The sequence below is a fragment of the Pecten maximus genome, chromosome 3 (genome assembly GCF_902652985.1).
Source record: "Pecten maximus chromosome 3, xPecMax1.1, whole genome shotgun sequence".
Taxonomy (NCBI): Eukaryota; Metazoa; Mollusca; class Bivalvia; order Pectinida; family Pectinidae; genus Pecten; species Pecten maximus.
In genome coordinates, this window is record NC_047017.1 from 42896082 (window position 1) to 42908486 (window position 12405).

General features: G+C 36.7%; 1 protein-coding gene across 1 annotated transcript in view; it reads right to left on the reverse strand.

Annotated features, from left to right (window-relative positions):
* LOC117324264 (TALPID3 protein-like) overlaps nt 1–12405 on the reverse strand; it is an 82219-nt gene that overhangs the window by 58268 nt on the left and 11546 nt on the right. The gene's annotated exons all lie outside the window — the stretch shown is intronic.

The following is a 12405-nucleotide window of genomic DNA, read 5'->3' on the forward strand; positions in this document are numbered from 1 at the left end:
CACGTCTGTCCCTAGATACCGCACTCTATTCACCGACTCGTCAATGGGTATGGCATACTCGACCGCCGCTGTTGTTAGGCACTACGTGTTATTTTGGTATGTGATTTGACCGACTCAGGAGATTTCCTTTCTAAACCAAATAATAAAACTTGGTTTGAGGCGTGTGGCGTTCCACGAACGGGTTTTTTACCCAGCATTGTGCGAAACATCATTTTCTCAGTTCATAATAATTTATTCAAATTATATTATTGGAAATAAACAGAAAAAACATTGTATTACAAAAACACACGAAATGTATGCAATCACATGAAATGTGAAAAAACGCTTGTTGATATTATGACAGTCTCGCGTGCTAGGTGGAACTGTATTCTCCACATTCTGATTAAAGAGTATTAATTTACTTGCTTTCGTGTCTTGAATAGTTCGTGATACATTAGGCCTCGTCGAGATTTGAACGAAGTGAATGATGAACTCCGCGAAACACATCGATAGTACTAGATTAAAGGCAGGATCTTGGGTTTGCAGGCAAACACGACACAAAAACGTTTATTTGTCTGGGTTTCTCTGAGGGAGAGGAAATCGATGGAAAATCTATCAGACTTCATGTGGCTTGTGCGTGTCTGCCCTCGTTTTCCCGGCCATGGAAACAAATAGCCTGACAGCGTTAATGACGTCACGCAAGCAGCGTAACTTTGGAAGCATGCCAATATTTTTTTCTGACAAATCATCAGGTCTCTATGTACATGGGTGCTTTATCAGACTGTTTCCCGGTTCTGTCATGCATAGCAGATGTGGCGTCTGCCTCCGCATGTTTGCCATGACCCATTTGCTCTAGATGACGCCACTCTCAAGTCAATATTCGCCAGGACTTTTAAAAGCGACCAGACATATGATACCTCAAATAGATACGAATGTTAGGTGTTCGCTGTTGTTTTGCTATATAAAATCAAATCAATGTAGATATGCGACACAGGAATTATTACAATTCAAGTAAATATGATTCATGCTTTATGACAAGTCCATTAGATAGTGTAACATCAAAAACACAGTTGCATAACGTTATGGTTCCAGTCTATGCAAACCATCAGAACAGTATCCATTGTTACATAATTGTATCCCCCTTTAAATACACCACTCAATACGTTGATACAACATTAAGTCTAGAATTGCTTGATCGACCTCGTGTGTGGACTTAGAGTATTTGCAGTTTTAAAGAATTGAAGAATGGTTATTGTGGGAGAGGACACCTTAATGTGTCATCGTATGCAATGTTCGATTTTTGAGTTTAGTAATTTGCAGTAGTGTGCTGACAAATTGGTCTGTTTTGTCGTCTTTACGAATATCTTTGGATACCTTACATATTTTATATACATATGTGATTGAATATCGTTTCAATCTCTTATTACGATAATAACCTTTCTGCTCAAGTTGAATACTTCCTTTTCGTAGACAATTAGTCTCACTCTATGAATGCTTCTCTTGCACAGAGCACTCCTGATCACCATTCGTAAGACCACAACAAAGACATGTTCTCGCATTTAACAATAAAAACATACATGAGGATTTTAAAGTCATATTTACTTGGCACGTATAAACGGTTGGTCCAATCATTATGTCAATAAGTTGAAGCAAGAACACAAATGCAATCCATTAGCAGTGATGCGTTGCATCAGACTCCAAACAAAACCAATATTTCTGAGCACTACTTCTTGTGAACATGCCTAGAGGAAATTTTGGTATTTTCTAAAGATTGCACAGAAAAGATACAAAGTATACATCGGCATAAACTCTAACTTTTAATTTTTAATTTTATAGGAAATCGACCGCCTGACCTAACTCTCCATAATACTATGGTTAAATGATGATACATACATTTCGATGTAAGCTTGCTATACTTTTTAACTGGACGTCGTGTCGGGCGTAGGCGATACCCTTTGTTTACTTTTGGTGATGGTGTAAAACTCGTATAGTGATAAAGTGGATAATAATAGATCGGCCAGATGTTGAATAGTGTAGCGAATATTACCCGCTTATCACGACAAAGTGTGTGGTTTTATCATGCGTTTATTTCCGTATCCACGCCGAGTAACTAGGTACGTGCATCGTCTCCTAATGACGTCATTAGCCGACCTATGTGTATATATATACATGTGTGTGAGAGGATCTTTAAATAGTAAATAGCTTTGTTTGACAAAATCGCTAATCATTTTTAGTAACAACAACTAATTCTAACAGAAAGGCACGAATCGTGATAACATTTATCTATATTAACAGGTTTGTACTAGTCAGAACGGAATAACATTATGTTAAAGTTACTTGACAGATATGATAAAGATAACCATGCGTGCTTAACCACCACGCAGTCTCCTGGCTCATGATTTGGTGACCTAAATACTGAAGCCTCCCTTGGTACAGCTCCGCCTAAGGTTCCGGAAATGATTGCACGTGAGCGTGGTGTTGTTGAAACGCACTTAAATGTGTTATTATACTACACTATACTAAATAAACAAAGTAAACACCATCAGTACTTTTACTAGATTTTCCCCACTTTATTACTGAGTTAATTTGGTATCCAAACAATCATCAAAGTTTGAGAGATACGGCTATTACTCATTGATGTCACTTAACATTATCAATATAATTCACATGTCCGACAAGTTTATTTTTAAAATGCAGAGGGTTTAGTTTCCACTGATTTCCCCGGAATTGTATTTGATACCAGCCACACGTATTATCAACCCATAAAACGGAACATGTTATTACTGTAAAATGTGTCATTGCATTATCAGTATGCGTCATCTAGAGTCTAAATGACATTTGCTGATTTCACGACGTAAAATTGGAACGTATCATAAAAAAACATGTAATTAACTTCCTTGAAACTATATAAGATTTTAAGTCCATTCAATTCCAAAATGTTGACCCTTGACCCTTCAAACTTGACTGATGATATCGTCAAAATATTCTTTTCTAAGAACTAATAAGCATGATACCCAATAGTAAATTATGATAAAAACCCCGTTTGGGACATTTAGAAATGAGATAACTCAAGTTTAAATACAGTGTCAAAATGTAAGAACGCAAGAAAAGAAAAGGACCGCTCGGGTACTTTTGAACGTTGTCATGAACGGAAAACTCATAAAAAAAACAGGATGTTTCGTGCTTTCGTACTACAAACTAGAATCACAATCAATTCTCGCACAATGTCCCATACGATATTAGAGAATGGCTGTCCAGACGAACACGCACGCCACTGCCGTGTGCTATCCGATCATCAAAGCTGGTGCGCTGGGGATGGGAGACTATGGAGGGGGTCGTCATAGAGTTGGTATAATCACAAGCCGTGTCATTATCAGACTCGCACGCAACAACGTCTAACGAATTAAATGAAAGGACTTCCTCACACACCGAACAAACTTCAATCATCGCATCCCTACTGTACTAGTGATATTTTATTGATTGAGTAATGTCCGAAATTATGAGTTATTAATCAATTTCGAATATTCCAATGGCTACTCGACATGAAATGTCAAATGTGAAAATGGCTTCCTAGTCTGTTTTAGAGAGAACAGAAGAGCTGATAAAAGATTGTGGGTTGATAAGCCAGTCACGAGGCATTTCACCTCGCGTATGCCGATAACGTAATTGTATATTCCATCTTTTATGTTGTGTGTACATATACCAACAAGACTCAACTACTGTTTTCGACATGCAACCAATGCCTTTTGTATCAGAACAGCCATCGGAACTTTATTCATTATGTACCTGCCAAACACAATGCACTGACCACGTACGTGAAACACCAGCCCACATCGCAGGTTTTCTAAGACAAGGGAGTTCCCACTCCTATGACACTCCATGTAGTGTCAACAATAGAAATCTTTTCAAAATGTACGAGGTGCATAAAGAACCTAAATTTAAAAACATCTTCTCGTACATTAAGTAAAATATCAGAATGATTATCCTTACAACAAAAAACAGTTTTCTTATTTTTTTCGTAACATATCCTTAAAGTTTTTTTGCAATACTTCCGACATTTTCTTATATGAAAATGTCGATAAAGCTATTTATAACGTAATATTTACAATTCATGGCTACAAATAACTTCAATCTACATGTAACACAAACTAAAATAAATTTCCAGCTAAAAGGTTGTTACTCTATACACACAGTCTATCACACCAGCGGACCACATGGTGACGTAAAACTACGTATCTTGTACAGGCATTAACTATTTGTAATGTACATGTGATAAATCATGTACAATTTAGATTCGTTACACCTTTAATGAAATTATGACATCACGTATTTAATGTAAGTATATTAAGTGCTGACATTTAAATCTGTCTAATGACCAAAATACCTGTCAACACAGCGTGAATACTTTAAAAGTGATGTAATGCATAGCGTCCGGTTGTCAGAAAATGTTACACGAATCAGTTTACACTGTATGACAGGTTTGAAATGTGGATAATGGATGACATTATTCCCGCTGTCACGTAAGACACACGTCAGGTAATACTAGACATATTCGAGTTATAATATTTACAAGCTTATACCAAGGTCAACAGAAACACATAAGTATGTTAATTGCTATAAGGAAACAATAAACAATTTAGATCAGTCGTAAAAGCCACTCGGCAGATGTGCAAATAAACAGAAAAGGGTACCGATGAATAAATATAAGGCATATAAAGAAATTCAGCATATTGAGCGAAAGAAGTTTGTTATAAGTTTTACGGTCTCGGTAATTATAAATGGCAGTCAGACTATAAATTCCCATTCCTTCTCACTCACATATATTTACTTTACTAAAAAAGGCTACTCCACATTTCGCAACATTAAACATGTTCATCATGTAAATCATGCAGGGGCGGGGTATGTTTTACTGTGTGTCGTAGGATCGGGGGCAGTGCTTCTTATGTCTTCTGCGTTATAACGTTTATTATATACAATATTTTGTAACCAACTAATGACCCTCTGTGTCAGATTTCTAATGATGTGGAGGAAGAGAGGACGGAGCGCATTAGGAGCAAGTTCACGTCTCATTCAAAACCAGAACCAGATATCAAATAAAGACCTCCTGTTTCCCACCACACGCTGAGGTGTCGAGTAAAATTGTCTCCTCATCCTCCGTGCCGGGAAATCGAGGTCCCCGATATTTGAAGACATTGAAAATTATCCCAAATGACAATGACAAGGATTTTATCTGATATAGTATACAGAAGTGTATACAGGACATATAAATGTTCATAAAAACTGATAAAGTTTAGAGAATTATATAGCATCGTCGAATATCCACGGTAGATTGCACTACGTAACGCTACACTTATCATACTTTGGGTCAACTCAATGAAAAACCCATGTTTCAATATTTGATTGCTCCGTCACATTTTTCTATCAAAAATTCAGCAAATCAGATTGAAGACAATTTATAACATACGCTTTATAGAAACTGAATATCAACAACAGTGGCGGCGAGTGATCTCGAAAACGTGTTCCAGAAATTTGATATCAACGGGTTTCAACCATTTCAGCAGAATATAATTGGTATCATTTTGTCTGAAAGAGATGTTTTCAAATCCATTAAAACAGACCAAGATGATGGAAAGCCAGTAAACAGGAATTTCAGCCTATGTGACCACAGCTAAATCGTCGTTCAATTTCGATAAAGACCTGTAGGACGTCTTGCCCACTATATATGTTAATAGAATATGCACGCCTTCATGGGTGCAGCCATATTGTTACAGGTACTTTGTATTACCCCCCCCCCCCCCCCCCCCCCCCCAAAAAAAAACAAACAAATAAATAAACTGAAAGGGGTATGTTGATTTGATTCTATGTATAGAATGACGTCATTGGAACGAGGATTTTTCACTGAGTTGACCCATTATGTAAGGTAGAGTAGTGCAATCAACCGTGAGTATCCGCCGATGGACATATAGATGTCCATACAAACTGATACTATGTAGATAATTGTATACAGGACATGCAGTTCTACATACAAATTGATACATTGTAGAGAATTGCATACATGACATATAGACGTACATACATAGCTATGTTATGCTATGCAAGACTTGAAGCTGACTCAAAACGAGACTAATTCGTCGTTAATCAAATTAAATAGTCTTGAACTTGAATTATTGGGTCTTTCAAAATGGTAACTGGATAATAATGTCTTCCACATTGTTTTCCCTGAGGATATTGTCTCTCTCGACACCTATATCCTCATACATCCTATAGCTGTGACTTGTACCCCGATCGATGAAATCATTAGCAATTGTTGAGGATAGTTCTGTGAGCCACATCCTATCCCAGTCACAGTAAATTGAATGACCCTACCTTTCGTTGGTATCGACAAGGTATGGATACTATTATTTCATTTGCCAATGTATATTTCGGTCCGTATGAATGATTGTCGATATTTTGAATTAATCCTATTTAAAATATTATCAATATTAATTATTATTACTGTTGGAATTGTGCTTAAAAATAATTTTAAAAAAAGAATTCACTTTAACTGTAAAATAACAGAGCAGTTAACGAGTTTGGATAAACAAAGCAATGAATTGTCAAACAGCATGGGAAATAAGTCCTTGAGTTGTTTACACTCCGTCAGACACCTCGGAAGGCGATACCAGGAGTAGAAAGTACTCTACAAAAGCTAAGTGGACCACATATTTGGGGACACCACACGTGTGTTGGATAAATGTGTATCACTGACAAACAGCATGTGTCACGTGGTGTCATATGACTCATAATGAATACACGAGATAGACGGTATGGGTGTTATGTATTTACTCCACATCGATATGCTAAGTAGAATTCTAACCCCCTAATTAGGATTCTAGACACAGTTTGTGTACAAGCTGACGGTTTTTTTTTTCTTACATCTCCAATTATGCAAACTTGGTGAAAAGCAATGTTAATGACACGATATTCATATTACAATTCCAAGCACACAACCTCACAACTGGGAATAGAATGAGCGGATTTCTCTATAATTCAATTCATGAATAATATCTGTCAATTTATTTACTGTCACCTTTCGTATAAACGGGAAATGAAATGCTATGTCAGACAATAGTAAGGATATAATTATAAACAATCTGTCACGTGTGGTGCATAGTCAAGGAATTTGAAAAAAATGTGGTCCCTGATATACACGATTAATCATTAATGCACACGTACTACAATAATTAATCAACGCAAACGTGAAAACATTTGCTGTGTCTTGATACTTAATATCAAACGTTTAACTGATTACTGTGTCCTGATAGTAAATAGTAAACGTTTAACTGATTACTGTGTCCTGATGGCAAATATTAAACGTTTAACTGATTGCTGTGTCCTGATAGCAAATATTAAACGTTTAACTGATAACTGTGTCCTGATAGTAAATATCAAACGTTTAACTGATCAATGTGCCATGATTGTAAATATCAATTGTTCGTTTAAATGATTACTGTGTCCTGTATGTAAAGAACTATAAACATATAAATTATCATCTCTTTTAAATTTGATACTATAAATGTTTCATATACAGGTTACACTAGATCTTTGATATGAAATCTGACGTTATATGGACCTCAATCGCTGGGACCAGTCAAAAGGAAATGAGCTTATCATAAAAAAGAAAGTTGGTCATATATTTGCGAGTCAATTACGATTTCAACAACGGAATCTGATGAGGAAATAAAGACAATTGGTCATGGGAGACATCAAATATAGGGATAACGATACAAACTAAGACAACATCAAAATAAAAGGACAGACAACATTTTTAATCTCAACAAAGGGCAAACCCTGATTCGCTTAAACCTCTCCGGGACGTTATGCATCGAATCTCTGAAGATGCAATGTGGTTTAAGTGTGGAAGTCTAAAAATGTTACCACCAACTGCCTTGAATATATCTGAATACTTTATGGCAACCATGAAATTTTCCTAATTATCAACCACAAACTGTCTTAGTGTCTTAAGTATGATTTGTGGAGGTCGCAATGACAACTTTGTAATGGTTTCCTAAGCATCATCTTTGTAGAAGCCATGATATGTAGATTGATATTCCCTGTTTTGTGGTTATTCGGTAGATGCGGTCTTGATATTGGTAAAATGTTTGTGACTATCACAAAAGGAAGTGTTAAAGTTTCTGTTTGGATAATGACATAATGTATATTAATGGCACAGCTAAACAGTGACAAGCTATACACGAGAGAAGTGTATTAAGTCCGCGTTTGTCATCTTTTGGATCGTGCGTATCTAATTAAATAAAGAGGATTAATTAATCAAAATCCAATGACGGACGCCATTCTTACGATAAAGTAACAATGAAAACAACAGTAAATACACATCGTAGAATTATATAAACTCCGCTTCAACAGATTACATGGAATAGTGTTAGAATGATTTAGTTGCTGAAGCTTTGAAATCTGCATTTGAACCTCAAAGAAATAAAACTCATCAGCAAAAGAAACAAACGCTTCTCTCCTTCCTTCACTAAGACATTTGAACACGCCTTATGGTTGTAATGCACGAAAGACACTGGCGATTAAATCAATGCAAATAAGAGTAATTTGATTTCAGCACAACTTGCTAGGGCTATATTGTTAATTATCAGGTGTGTCGCGGCCAGGGTTATGTTGGTATGCCCCGGCACATTTGCGTGCTTTGACGAACATTTAAATGTATTCCATACACGGTAATGTAACATTACGCCGCAAGAAATCAGAATTCCGCAAGCTTCTTCAAAGACACTGCTGCATTCTCTCCTTTTAGATAGGAAACTTATTGTGGTCTTGATTTTGGAATAATTAACATCATTCTAGACACTTCAAAGCCGAAAAGGATTAAGCCAGAGATTCTATTTCTTTGATAATAAAACTAGTTCAGCTATATAATTCATTGATTTTTGAAGCATTTCAATCTTTCTATTTCAGATTTTCAGCAGTCTTTCCGGACTGAAGTCAGTGTTCGCGATCACGCCGTCAGATATAACTTGGATGGGGATAACACTAAATGTGACACATTCCATCTTGTTCTAGCTTCAGTTAAAGGCTATCAAAGATCAAATTCCTATCTCAATCCTCCAAGGTCATCCCAGGCAAATTATTTGACCGAAATTCCTTTATCTCATTATACAGAATTAGATTCGAGACACATCTATCATTTTATTGATCAATATTTCAAGTTCAAACGTTAAAATCACGATCTGTAAATCTCAAATATATATATATTCTACCATGCTTTTTTCTACCATATACACAAAAATGTTAACTGAGCTTTATCTCTTTAACTATTATGCCTACGTGTTAACAGTTTCAACCTCTCTTATGAACACCGAGAACTGTTTGGTATCTTTATAAATCACGTGTTGTAACAATGTTGAATTTAATTTCAACTACGTATACGCCGTCCCAAACTAGTATCGAATAAATGTACTGATTTATGGACATACATATTTATCTCAAGTGTCATTACTAATCTGCAAGCTCTCATTTACACATGTCTATACCAGTCCAAAGTGCTTTACTGATCCACGTACCCTTATATATACTAGTCAGTAGTGTTTTACTGATCCAAGTACCCTTATATATCCACGCACACTTATATATACCAGTCGGTAGTGTTTTACTGATCAACGTACCCTTATATATACCAGTCAGAAGTGTTTTACTGATCCATGTACCCTTATTTACCAGTGAGTGGTGTTTTACTGATCCACGTACCCTTATATATACCAGTCAGTAGTGTTTTACTGATCCACGTACCCTTATATATACCAGTCAGTAGTGTTTTACTGATCCACGTACCCTTATATATACCAGGCAGAAGTGTTTTACTGATCCACGTACCTTTATACATACCAGTCAGTAGTGTTTTACTGATCCACGTACCCTTATATATACCAGTCAGTAGTGTTTTACTGATCCACACACCCTTATATATACCAGTCAGTAGTGTTTTATTGATCCACGTACCCTTATATATACCAGTCAGTGGTGTTTTACTGATCCACGTACCCTTATATATATACCAGTCAGTAGTGTTTTACAGATCCACACACCCTTATATATACCAGTCAGTAGTGTTTTACTGATCAACGTACCCTTATATATACCAGTCAGTAGTGTTTTACTGATCCACGTACCCTTATATATACCTGTCAGTAGTGTTTTACTGATCAACGTACCCTTATATATACCAGTCAGTAGTGTTTTACTGATCCACACACCCTTATATATACCAGTCAGTAGTGTTTTACTGATCCACGTACCCTTATACATACCAGTCAGTAGTGTTTTACTGATCCACGTACCCTTATATATACCAGTCAGTAGTGTTTTACTGATCCACGTACCCTTATATATACCAGTCAGTAGTGTTTTACTGATCCACGTACCCTTATATATACCAGGCAGAAGTGTTTTACCAATCCACGCACCCTTATATATACCAGTCAGTAGTGTTTTACTGATCCACGTACCCTTATATATACCAGTCAGAAGTGTTTTACTGATCCACGTACCCTTATATATACCAGTCAGTAGTGTTTTACTGATCCACGTACCCTTATATATACCAGTCAGTAGTGTTTTACTGATCCACGTACCCTTATATATACCTGTCAGTAGTGTTTTACTGATCCACGTACCCTTATATATACCAGTCAGTAGTGTTTTACTGATCCACGTACCCTTATATATACCTGTCAGTGGTGTTTTACTGATCCACATAACCTGATATATACCAGTCAGTAGTGTTTTACTGATCCACGTACCCTTATACATACCAGTCAGTAGTGTTTTACTGATCCACGTACCCTTATATATACCAGTCAGTGGTGTTTTACTGATCCACGTACCCTTATATATACCTGTCAGTAGTGTCTTACTGATCCACATACCCTTATATATACCCGTCAGTAGTGTCTTACTGATCCACGTACCCTTATATATACCTGTCAGTAGTGTCTTACTGATCCACGTACCCTTATATATACCTGTCAGTAGTGTCTTACTGATCCACGTACCCTTATATATACCTGTCAGTAGTGTCTTACTGATCCACGTACCTCTATATATACCAGTCAGTGGTGTTTTACTGATCCACGTACCCTTATATATACCAGTCAGTGGTGTTTTACTGATCCACGTACCCTTATATATACCAGTCAGTAGTGTTTTACTGATCCACGTACATGTACCCTTATATATACCAGTCAGTAGTGTTTTACTGATCCACGTACCCTTATATATACCTGTCAGAAGTGTTTTACTGATCCATGTACCCTTATTTACCAGTCAGTGGTGTTTTACTGATCCACGTACCCTTATATATACCAGTCAGTAGTGTTTTACTGATCCACGTACCGTTATATATACCAGTCAGTAGTGTTTTACTGATCCACGTACCGTTATATATACCAGTCAGTAGTGTTTTACTGATCCACGTACCCTTATATATACCAGTCAGTAGTGTTTTACTGATCCACGTACCCTTATATATACCAGTCAGTAGTGTTTTACTGATCCACGTACCCTTATATATACCAGGCAGAAGTGTTTTACTGATCGACGTACCCTTATATATACCAGTCAGTAGTGTTTTACTGATCGACGTACCCTTATATATACCAGTCAGTGGTGTTTTACTGATCCACGTACCCTTATATATACTAGTCAGTGGTGTTTTACTGATCCACGTACCCTTATATATACTAGTCAGTGGTGTTTTACTGATCCACGTACCCTTATATATACCAGTCAGTAGTGTTTTACTGATCCACGCACCGTTATATATACCTGTCAGTAGTGTTTTACTGATCCACACACCCTTATATATACCAGTCAGTAGTATTTTACTGATCCACGTACCCTTATATATACCTGTCAGCAGTGTTTTACTGATCCACGTACCCTTATATATACAAGTCAGTAGTGTTTTACTGATCCACGCACCCTTATATATACCAGTCAGAAGTGTTTTACTGATCCACGCACCCTTATATATACCAGTCAGTAGTGTTTTACTGATCCACGTACCCTTATATATACCAGTCAGTAGTGTTTTACTGATCCACGTACCCTTATATATACCAGTCAGTAGTGTTTTACTGATCCACGTACCCTTATATATACCAGTCAGTAGTGTTTTACTGATCCACGTACCCTTATATATACCAGTCAGTAGTGTTTTACTGATCCACGTACCCTTATATATACCAGTCAGTAGTGTTTTACTGATCCACGTACCCTTATATATACCAGTCAGTAGTGTTTTACTGATCCACGTACCCTTATATATACCAGTCAGTGGTGTTTTACTGATCCACGTAGCCTTATATATACCAGTCAGTAGTGTTTTACTGATCCACGTACCCTTATATATACCAGTCAGTGGTG